Source organism: Chelonia mydas, chromosome 2, assembly GCF_015237465.2.
Source record: "Chelonia mydas isolate rCheMyd1 chromosome 2, rCheMyd1.pri.v2, whole genome shotgun sequence".
NCBI classification, from domain to species: Eukaryota; Metazoa; Chordata; order Testudines; family Cheloniidae; genus Chelonia; species Chelonia mydas.
The window spans coordinates 15,829,512-15,841,631 of NC_057850.1; the positions used below are offsets into that span (position 1 = coordinate 15,829,512).

At 43.9% G+C, this 12,120-nt stretch overlaps 1 protein-coding gene across 2 annotated transcripts in view; it reads left to right on the forward strand.

Annotated features, from left to right (window-relative positions):
- Positions 1-798: 798 nt before the first annotated feature.
- The window catches only part of NDRG1 (N-myc downstream regulated 1), a 66,584-nt gene continuing 55,262 nt past the window's right edge, over positions 799-12,120 (forward strand). The window contains exon 1 of one of the 2 annotated variants that reach the window (XM_037891980.1): positions 799-944. The gene's annotated coding sequence lies outside the window, so the exon portion shown is untranslated. The remainder of the gene's footprint in view (positions 945-12,120) is intronic. The other variant, XM_043539061.1, reaches the window with a different exon arrangement.

Below are 12,120 nucleotides of genomic sequence, written 5' to 3' on the forward strand. Positions count from 1 at the left end.
AACCAGAGCACTGGATCTGACACTGAGGACATTTGCACCCTGGGCCCAAACCAGAACACTGAATCTGAACACCACTGAATATGGGGGAAGTCAGGATCCAAACTGTGCGGGCTGGGCCTATGAGGAGCAGGGACTAGAGATTCACGAAGAGGACCGAGGCCTCACAACACTCAACAATTAGGGCTTGTCTACATTTACAGCGCTGCAGTGGCACGGCTCCACCACTCTCGCACTCAGCCCCGATCTACACTGCACACTTATGTCGATTTAACGACGTCACTCAGGGGTGTGGAAAATCCACCGACCTAACCCCCCCGCTGTAGGCAGCGCTCAGTCGACGGGAGGACTTATCCCATCCCATCGACACGGCTACCACCCTCGTGGGGAGGTGGATTAGCTAGCCTGGCAGAAGCTCTCCCCTAGGTGTAGTTAGTGTCTTCACTAAGTGCTACAGCGGCACAGTCACGTGTAGACAAGCCCTCGGGGCCTGCGGGGTTGGCTGGCTGGCAGCCAAAGGGTGGTTTTGTGACTGTCCCTGGCCTGGCCTGAGGGGCCCAAAGCGGCAGGCGGGGCCCAGCTCCCCGCAGCCTCAGCTCCAGCCGGGCGGGCCTGTGACGGGCTGGGGGCCCCGGGGCGGAGGCTGCTAGCCGGGGCCTGTCACGAGCCAGGGTAGCGTCCCTCAGCTTCCGCCTCGCAGCGCGGGCCCGGGGGCCGGGCCGGGCCGGGACCTGCGCCAGCCCAGCCGCGCTCCTCGCCCCGCCCGCGGCCAGGCGGAGCCCCGCGCAAGAGGCGGCCGCAGGTAGCGCTCGAGCGGGGCGGGCGGGGGGCGGGGCCGGAGCGCTATAAATACTTCGCGAGCTCGGGCTCGGACCCAGACCCGATCGCGGCGCTGGGTGACGGGGAGCGGGGTCCTGCTGCCGAGACGGACGGAGGCGGCTGTGAGGGTGAGTGGCGCTAGCCCGGCTCCTGCCCTGCTCGTCCGCGGGGTGCCCGAGAAACCCCGCGAACAAGGGGCCGACCATGCCCGCCCCGCGCTTCTCCCCCCAGGGGACGGGGGTCCTTCTTCGGTCGTTGCCGGCCCCCCATATTTCTTCCCCCCCCACCCAGGGCAGGGAAAGGGGGAGTCCTTCGGCCGTTGCCGGCCCCTTCCATATTGCCCCCCAGACTCTCCTGAGGGTAGAGAGAGGGGGTTCCTTTGGCCGTGCCCCTCCTTCTCCATGTTTCTCCCCCCTCCCAGGGCAGGGAAGGGGGGCCGTTGGGCATGCTTGGCTCTCCCTTGAGTGCAGGGAAGAGGGGGCCCGGTGGGCTTAATTTGGTGCTGCTGTCCGGGGTGCAAGTGCCCTGTCCTGCTGGGTGGGTGTGGGAGGAGAGTGTTAGCCACCCATGGGTTAGCCCCCCTGGGTGTGGGGATCCAGTCTTCACTCACTCCCTCCCTCCCGCAGGACCTAGTGGTCAGAGCCGCTCTGCTGTGGCGAGCTGCAAGAGGTCGGAAGGAGGGCTACTTAACTTCCCAAAATGTGACTCTTCTGAGGGCTGAGCATCCCAGCCAGTCTGGCTCTGCTGCCCGAGAAGGGCTGTGCACTGAGCTCCTCTATCTTCCCTCACCCTGCTTTCCAGAGCCCTGCCTGGAAAGGGACGCACCTGCCCCTCTCTCTGCGCAGCGGTTCCCGCTTGGCAGGGTGCTGGCTGTGGGTGGGCCCGGGGGACAGGGAGGGTCTGGAATCTGAGGGCTGCACCCTGGGGTGGAAGGTAGTCCTTTGTGTTCTTTCGTCGGAATGGGTGGGAGGGGAAGGAATGGAATAGGCAGGATCAGCAGTGTGTTGACAGAAGTCAAGATGGGTGAAATCTTTGGTGTCTACCAGCTGGACCCAGAAGAACTGGGGGAAATCCTGGTACCTATGGACTTCAGTTTGACCAGTTACTACTGTATTATCTTGAACAAATTTACTGGCTGGGCTCTATATTAAGTCTGCTAGAATCTTAGGGCTTGTGGCTAATGGGAGAGAGACCAAGTACTGGCAGTTCAGGTTTCCATAGCAGATGTCCCAGATCTCCTCCCTGCCCCTCTCTGAAAGCAGTGAAAACAGCTGGAATCTTGTTAGATGCTGATGTTATGATTCAGCCTCTTTGCACTTACAGAATTGGGAAGGGTTTGGAACGGAAAAACTATTTCTCTGTGTGAAAGGCATTACATAAGTTAGTTATTAGTGTAATTCAGCCATATCTACCAAATTTTCTAGCTTAACTGTAGCCTTGATTGCAACAGATCAGTTTTCATTGTTTACTCTTTTGTGTCTCCTTATGTGTTTATAGCTGTAGTTTAAGTACTATATATTGAATACTTCTGAGGCACTGTTCCTGTTCAAAGCATCTTGCTTTGAAGATGGAATTGGGTGAAAGTGTGTGGCTAAGGATATTTTTTTTTCCCAGTGTTGCTGCCTTCCTTTGAAATGCTTGCAAGTTGAGGGCCCCCTCTGTATCTTACCCATTGTTTTAGACAGCCCACAAGAAATGTTCCCTATGTTTCCTTTTTAAGGATTGCAGAGGTTAATGAGTAAGATGGCAGTAAACATTTGTTGTTAATTTCTCTTGAGAAGTCTGAGGGCATCTATCTAAAAATAGATCTCGGAGGACCAAAAGAAGTAATTTAAAGGGAAATGGTTGGTTTGGAAACGGTCAGCTTGAAATCTAGAAAATCGTAAAAAATAAAAAAATCAAAGATGGTTTCAGGCCCTATAGCTGTTGAGTGTCCTTGCCAAATGTGGTTATAGGGTCATAATTTCCTATATTTGACATTTTTTTTTTTTTTTTTTCCTGTCTCCTTGTGTGAAAGACATGCAAAGAGAAACTGACCACACCGGAAAAAAACCATGAAACTGACTTGTCAGATGCTCAAAATAAATGCTAAAAATAGGGAGAAACATTCTTTTTCTAATTTGCAGTTCCAACAATCAGATGTAACTTGTAACAATGACAACAAAAACTGAAGCAAAAATTGAGACAAATGCATTAGAAATGATGTCACTTTAAATTTAGTGCTGGAAACAGATACTTGTATTCTTGTATACTTTCTGTGCTTGTTTTAATCTAAAATCCTTGTTCTAGCATAGTTTGACTCACAATGCCTTTACTATGCATGTGATAAAAACACATACTGCTGTTTGTGGTGTGTTTATGCTCCAGATACTTCTGTGGACTGCAAGAATCATATGATTTTACAGATCAAATAGTAAAACTGGGAAGCAAGAGAATAAGACTACCCAGAATACAAGTAAATTTCTTCCATGCAAGTTTGTGCATTAGTCTGTTTGGAAAGCAAGAGTTTTCAGAAACTGTATAGTGTACTTTTGTGTGAGTATACTCCTTTATGAAATACTAGTATGAGCTAGTCATTTCTAAAGGGCTCAATACAATGAAAACAGTTAATGCAGTGAGGATGGAATGTTTTGATAGATGAATGTAAATAGGAATATTACAGAAATTTGTTTACCTAGTACTTTGCAGTACAACCTGCCCAGATACCATGACATAAGGTTTATAGTATGGAGTATTTTCAAACTGGGGTAAAAACTAAAGCTAGGTAGTCACTTGAGACCTAAGAGTGTTGGCATTTAACTTAGAAACTCCGGCCCAAATTCTCAAAAATAAGCTGAGCAGAGACATGAAAACTGTCACATGGTAGGGAAATGAACACATAGGGTAGTGGTTAGACTCAGCCAAACTTGTGGTGAGCACAGCCTAGAAGTTTTTAAAGAGCTGAATATTCTGAATTGGACAGTTTGTTTTTCAATAAAATGCAAAATGAGTGTCAGAACTATGGCAGAAAGATTCTTTGGACAGCTAAATCTATTTGAAATTGCAGTACAAAGCAGAACTCTTGTGCTACAGGATAAAAAGAATGCTTGGCCCAAATGAAGTATTGGTGCTAGTTCACTTAAGTGAGGTTGTATTTCTTGAAAATTTATTAATCTGGATGAAAATCAGAATTTCCATTTCAGCATTTGTTTTCATCAGATTGGAACAAAACATCTTTTTTTCTCTGAGCAGAAAGTTCTGTTCAATCAGTTTGGAAACATCTGATTTGAAATGTTTCAATAGTCCTAAACTATAACATTTTGTTTCTTTGAAGAAAATCAAAACACTTTGGGTCAGTGATGTTAATCTGTGTCCACCTGAGCTGCCATGGTATCTCATGCCCCCTCTTCCTTTCATAGGCTGGGCTCCCCAGCTGGACTACATCTCCCATGATGAACAGTGGTTGTCCAACCAGTTATAGAACCACAGTGTGTCACGGGAGATGTAGTCCAGTTGGGGAGCCAGGCCTATTAAAAAGAATGAGTTCACAAGGCACTCAAACTAAAACTTCCATGAGACACTGCAGCAGCTGACAGATCAAGGTCAACGTTGCTTTGACAAAAATAAGTATTTTGGTTTGGGTCAGCTCAAAACAATGTTTTGATTTCCCTGATTCATGCAAAAAACTTACCTATGGTCACACAGGGCTGGGAACAGAATCCAAGTGGTTTGATAGCTTATCCAGTAGACTCTATTGTCCTCCAAAACTAATAAAAACTGCACTTAAGATTTACCAACCACATACTTATGCATCATGGGTTGGGGGGCCTTTCTGGAAAGTTAGCTGTTTACTCTCTTTAGCTCAACATATGTCCTCTGCAGAGTCTAGAAGTGTGTTTTAGTTCTGTGAAACAAATAGAAGAACCTGGGAAAGTGAATAGATGGAATTAGTTCAGACCTTGACAGCATACAGGACCAATGAGCAAATCTGTGGTTTTCTCTAATTTAACAACAAAATAGAAATTGCAGCATGCTTGAAGGAATATTGTGGTAGCAATGAGAACATCAAGCAGTAATTGCATGCTTCGGTCATTGAAATAATGAATGACTAAATGCTGATTGATTTTTAGAAAAAAACAAAAAAAAACCCCTGGAATCGTGGTCATTTTCAAACTTGCTTTATTATTTAAGGGACAAGAATGTGAAACTTAGACCTGAACTATAGAAAACTGAACAGAATACTAAAAACAAAATGCAATTTTGATTAACGGTACACAAATTTTCTAACATTTCCTTTTGTTTCAGTAGAAATAGTAATGTGGTTATTGATAATTGCATGCATGTACCATATAAATCTTCCTCCCATCACTGCCTTATAACTGTAATCATATTTGGAAGTTGATTGGTGTTTGGCAAATTTGTACCGTCATGCAATATGCAATTTACTCTATAGCAAAAGGAGGAAGAAATAGTAAACTCCATCCTCTTAAAAGCTGTACTTGGGTCACAATGTACTTCTCAGAGGTGCATGTTTTTTTTAAAAAAAGAAAATAGTTTCCTTGGCATTGGAAACATGTGCAGTAGCCTTAAACCTTTTATATAAGGCTTGCAGTGGACAGCAACTCCCTTTTCAAATGCTGATTTGGATGCCAATGAAGACCACTTGAAAATCAGACTATCAGTACCACTGATTACTGAACTCTTCAGTAATGCTCTCCAATCATGCTCTCCTCCCTACCCTTCTCCCTTCTGTAATTTTTGATAAAGATGAACTGAACAATTGGCTGGATGTAATCCCATCGCCAGTTCTGCTTGGCAGAATTAGATTTTTATAATTTTTGTTGGATAATATCAATTACCTTTAGGCAATTTAAAATAGATAAATGCTTATCTGTAAACTTTGATTCTCAATGGAAATTTTTTTCATGTGTGCATGGTGAAACGACCCTTCCTGACACAATAAAACTCTAATCTTTCCAGCTGGTCAATGATGTGGACAGGACTGAAAGGGACCTCCTTTATTATGAGTCCAGTCCCTTGCATCACAAGCAACCCAACATATGATTCCATTCATAAATGTATCCATCTTTATTTTAAGCTATGCTAAGGAATAGCAGCAGTAAGAAGCAATTCAGAACTGTTTCTGAATATGCATCACTTCAGATAGTTATATCTGAATAGAACACAATATAAACAGTGCTTGATTTTTGGTGGGTTCTTTGCATCTACTTAAGAATAGTAGGTGGTGCTTGCACAGAAGAACATGAGTCACTTACATGCAGGCATCATATTCATCAGTCTTGGGTCCTGTAGCCACAAGAGTAGAAAAAAAACCCCTACACCTTGAACTAAAGTCAGTTTCCACTTAATCTTACATCAAGTGGATGGTGCAGGATCAGGCCTGTTTTCTTCATACTTGCATAACAGAATGTTACTGTCTCTGGACTATCCCCAGTTTCTTAGGCCAAATTTGACTTTGTACAGCATAGGTATACAGTGTGTTTGCTGATGTAAGACCGAGTAGTCTGGTGTGGTTTTTTTGTTTTTTTTTCACAGACGTGTGTTTGCACAAAGCAGGATGCATGTGACTACTACAGTTCTGATTTTCATGTGTGGCAGACACACTTCCTGTGTTCCTTTTTTGTTTTGAGTTACTTCCCTTTCAGTTGTTACAATTCTATTAAATCTTTTTCAGCTGTCAATAGTATTTCTCTGCACAGCTGGAGACTGACCACACAGTTCCTTTCAAATCCAATTTATAACCGCTGATCTGTGTTTTGAACACTCCATTTCCACTGTTGCATTCACTATGTAAACATTATCATGAGGGCCCTAGAAATCACAATACCAAGAAAGCTCATACCCAAGCTGTACTTCTCTAACACACCTCTCCCTAGTGATCTAATCCTTACCCTTCTCCCTGTTTCCACCACTTCCCCACCCTTAACGGTTATTTTTTCTTATGTTTTTGTTTTTTAATCTGCATTTGCGGGGAAAGTGACTGGACATTATGATTGGTCCCTAATGCCTATGAAATCTTTATAGTAAGATACCAGGAACATTACTCTGAAGCCTATGTCATTTCTGTAGAATCATTGTGAAGTGAGGGAAACAACTATAAACATGGCTGAGAGTTCATTTTGTTCAGAATATCACCAGGTTGAATCACTAGGTTTTGCGGTCTGTTGTAGTCCAATTTTTAAGTTTTCAGCCATGTTCACTTTATGAATTACATCCATGCAGTCTATAGCTACTGGAAGGCATGGGTCTAGGTTATCCCAGGCCAAGAGTCTGATGTCAGAGCTAACTCAACCAATCCCCACCATTACTCTAAGCTAACTTATGTGCAGTGATTTCATTGGTTATGTGAGGAAGAGATGGACAGATTGCCTGGCTCAGCTGCTACCCTCACAGAGGAACACAAAGCAGCCCCGCCCCCACAACACAAAAACACAAACAGCGCATGCTGTAACCTCAAATATACATAGGTTCTCCCCTCAGCACATGTCCATGATTTGCCATCTTCACAAATAAATACAAATCTTCCAGGATTGTCACAGTCATGCTGAAGTCTAAACATCTGAGGACAAGTGTACACTGGGACTTTTGGGTATGAAAAAATCTGTCCCTGAGGGACATAGCTAAACTGACCTAATCCCTGGGGTAGATAGAGCTAGGTCAGCAGAAGAATTCTTCCATTGGATTCCAAGGTTCTGTGCTGGTTGGAATGTGACTGCTGTTTAGAGAAGGTGGGAGTAATAGCTATGTGGAGTAACACAGCTGGTGGTGCCTCTATCCCAAAGCAGCTCTGTGCACAAATTATAGGGAACATGAACAAACTGCTACATTGCTTATTACAGCACAGTGTATGGAAATGAGCCATTTTTGGCTGTTTTTCACAATGACTCTACACATGTGACAGTCTGGGCTTTTAGCTACTAGTTGGTAGTAAGATCCTCAGGGCAGAGGCTTTACTCAGAAAAGTGTGCAATACCTAGACTACAGACAGAAGAAATTAAGTACCAGGGATACTTATGGTGCTAGACAAATGTAAGTCTCATGTTTGAACAATACAGGTTTTTAATAGGCATTCTTTGTTACTAAACTAGTTATGCAATGGAATAGACAGCCTGGTGGCAGGAATACATGATTCATAGGAAGGAGTGTGGTTGATCTTTTTGCAGATCTTCATTACTTTTCCTTTTTTTAAGAATCTAGGATGTTCTTATGCTTCAATGAAGTTGTTTATGTACAGTTAAATTCTTTTCATGTTGTGATTAATTTTTAGGTTATTACGAACTTGGTTTTGCTTCTTATAAATATTTAAGAGCCATGTTTGTGGATACGCTTATACCATGTTAACTTATACTTAGTCTTTGACATCAGGTTTAAACTACTTCTGCAATGATGCAACACTTGTTACGTTAGCAAGCACAAAAGTCATATCGCCATTTGCTTTCACATACAGTAACAAACTTTACACATTTTATTCTATTTTACAAGAATTTATAAAGAGAACCTGTTACAAATATTACATATAAAATGTTACTCAAAGTCTTTAATTACAACTAAAGATTTGTCATTCTTATCTGCTAAACGAAGTCTAGAAGGGGGAGATTGAAGGGCCTCCCTCCTGGTCAATACATGCTGTCCTGGAACACAGGCAGAGATTTTTCAAAAGTACGTAGTAATTTTGGGCATTTCAATTTTTTGACCGCCTACAATGAGGCAACTTGAGGTTTCCCTTCTCTCAGAACAGAATGCTTGGTACTTGCTGAAAATCAGGCCTTCTTTAAGTGTCAAGTTGGGGATTCAAAATCATCAATCACTTTTGAAGATTTGTCATATATGAAAAGATCTATTTTTCTTAGAAATCTGGAGGCTTGAAAGAGATGCTTTATTAAAAGCCAAACAGGATTCACCTACTCTTAAACAAAATTCCTTTTGCCACTTATGTTTTATCTATGCTAAAATGAATTGGACTCTGACTGGATTCCTAAGGGGGAGCCAGCTGAGGTCCCTCAATGAGGGTGAACTGCAAATAATGGGACAGGCATTCACCAAAGTTGGTGGATATTCCAATACTTAAATTTACCAAGCCAGCATAAAACAGCTTTTATTATAGCTCACTGGTTACTCAGAAGTTACCAAGTTTCCTTAAGGTAACTTGGCCTCAGGCCTCCACCTAGACACCCTAGTCAAATATGACAATTAATGAAAATATTATTCATCATATAGAGTTCTACCCATCACAAAGGATGGGACACATTAACAGATATTCTAGATCTTACCCAAATACACACTTATAACCAATTCTTATTAACTAAACTAAAATTTCTTAAAGAAAAGAGTTGGTTAAACTATCAGTATGCATACAAACATGAGTACAATCTTGAAATTCAGATTCATAGCAGAGATGATGAACTTTGTTGTTGCAAAGAGTTATTCTAGAATTAATCCATTGGTTATAGTCCAGGGATGAGCAACCTTTGGCACGCAGCCCGTCAGGGAAATCAGCTGGAAGGCTGGGATGGTTTGTTTACCTGTAGGGTCCACAGGTTCAGCTGACCACAGCTCCCACTGCCCACGGTTCATTGTTCCAGGCCAATGGGAGCTGCGGGAAGCAGCGCAGGCCGAAGGATGTGATGGCTGCCGTCCCACCAGCGGATTTCCCTGACGGGCCATGTGCTGAACGTTGCCGATCCTTGTTATAGTCCAGTGTCCAATATCCTATTCAGGGTGTATCAGCTTAGGACTGGGATCTCGGTCTTGCATCTCAAACTTCCTGTCATCGCAGATCTGCTTAAGCTTCATCAAAGGATCAGGACCCAAGCCATGTTTTTTAATACAGTTTCAGGCCTTCTTTGACAGCTGGGAGCCTTTAGTCAAACAATAGGCACTCATGGGGACTTTGAAGTGGACCCGTTTCCTAAGCATCGCTCGTAATTATCCACCATTAACAGATTTGCTATACATTTCAAAGAGATGAATACAGCAATATCCATGTGTACAGTTCATTTAAATGCTAAGATGTCCTTTTGATCTCTGAATTATCAGAATACAGCATAGACAGGAACAGTTGGAATACATTTTGTGCATTACATATATATGTAGTAGTAAATATGTTTCAGAGTAACAGCCGTGTTAGTCTGTATTCGCAAAAAGAAAAGGAGTACTTGTGGCACCTTAGAGACTAACCAATTTATTTGAGCATGAGCTACAGCTGCGTGGCAGCTCTCCAACACCACTTTCTACAAGCCATTACCCTATGATCCCACTGAGAGTTACCAAAAGCAACTACAGCATTTGCTCAAGAAACTTCCTGAAAAAGCACAAGATCAAATCCACACAGACACACCCCTGAAACCCCAACCTGGGATATTCTATCTACTACCCAAGATCCATAAACCTGGAAATCCTGGGCGCCCCATCATCTCAGGCATTGGCACCCTGACAGCAGGATTGTCTGGCTATGTAGACTCCCTCCTCGGGCCCTACGCTACCAGCACTCCCAGCTACCTTCGAGACACCACTGACTTCCTGAGGAAACTACAGTCCATCGGTGATCTTCCTGATGACACCATCCTGGCCACTATGGATGTAGAAGCCCTCTACACCAACATTCCACACAAAGATGGACTACAAGCCGTCAAGAACACTATCCCCGATAATGTCACGGCTAACCTGGTGGCTGAACTTTGACTTTGTCCTCACCCATAACTATTTCACATTTGGGGACAATGTATACCTTGAAATCAGCAGCACTGCTATGGGTACCCGCATGGCCCCACAGTATGCCAACATTTTTATGGCTGATTTAGAACAACGCTTCCTCAGCTCTCGTCCCCTAATGCCCCTACTCTACTTGCACTATATTGATGACATCTTCATCATCTGGACCCATGGAAAAGAAGCCCTTGAGGAATTCCACCATGATTTCAACAATTTCCATCCCACCATCAACCTCAGCCTGGTCCAGTCCACACAAGAGATCCACTTCCTGGACACTACATGCTAATAAACGATGGTCACATAAACGCCACCCTATACCGGAAACCTACTGACCGCTATTCCTACCTACATGCCTCCAGCTTTCACCCTGACCACACCACACGATCCATCATCTACAGCCAAGCTCTGCAATACAACCGCATTTGCTCCAACCCCTCAGACAGAGACAAACACCTACAAGATCTCTATCAAGCATTCTTACAACTACAGTACCCACCTGCAGAAGTGAAGAAACAGATTGATAGAGCCAGAAGAGTTCCCAGAAGTCACCTACTACAGGACAGGCCCAACAAAGAAAATAACAGAACACCACTAGCCGTCACCTTCAGCCCCCAACTAAAACCCCTCCAATGCATTATTAAGGATCTACAGCCTATCCTGAAGAATGACCAACACTCTCACAAATCTTGGGAGACAGGCCAGTCCTTGCCTACAGACAGCCCCCCAACCTGAAGCAAATACTCACCAACAACCACATACCACACAACAGAACCACTAACCCAGGAACCTATCCTTGCAACAAAGCTCGTTGCCAACTGTGCCCACATATCTATTCAGGGGACACCATCACAGGGCCTAATAACATCAGCCACACTATCAGAGGCTCGTTCACCTGCACATCCACCAATGTGATATATGCCATCGTGTGCCAGCAATGCCTCTCTGCCATGTACATTGGTCAAACTGGACAGTCTCTACGTAAAAGAATAAATGGACACAAATCAGATGTCAAGAATTATAACATTCATAAACTAGTCGGAGAACACTTCAATCTCTCTGGTCACACAATCACAGACATGAAGGTCGCTATCTTACAACAGAAACTTCAAATCCAGACTCCAGCGAGAAACTACTGAATTGGAATTCATTTGCAAATTGGATACTATTACTTTAGGCTTAAATAGAGACTGGGAGTGGCTAAGTCATTATGCAAGGTAGCCTATTTTTCCCCTTGTTTTTTCCTACCCCCCCCCCCCCCCCCCCCCCCCCCGACGTTCTGGTTAAACTTGGATTTATGCTGGAAATGGCCCACCTTGATTGTCATGCACATTGTGGGGAGAGTGGTCACTTTGGATAGGCTATTACCAGCAGGAGAGTGAGTTTGTGTGTGGGGGGGCAGAGGGTGAGAAGCTGGATTTGTGCTGGAAATGGCCCTACTTGATGATCACTTTAGATAAGCTATTACCAGCAGGAGAGTGGGGTGGGAGGAGGTATTGTTTCATGGTCTCTGTGTATATAATGTCTTCTGCAGTTTCCACAGTATGCATCCGATGAAGTGAGCTGTAGCTCACAAAAGCTCATGCTCAAATAAAT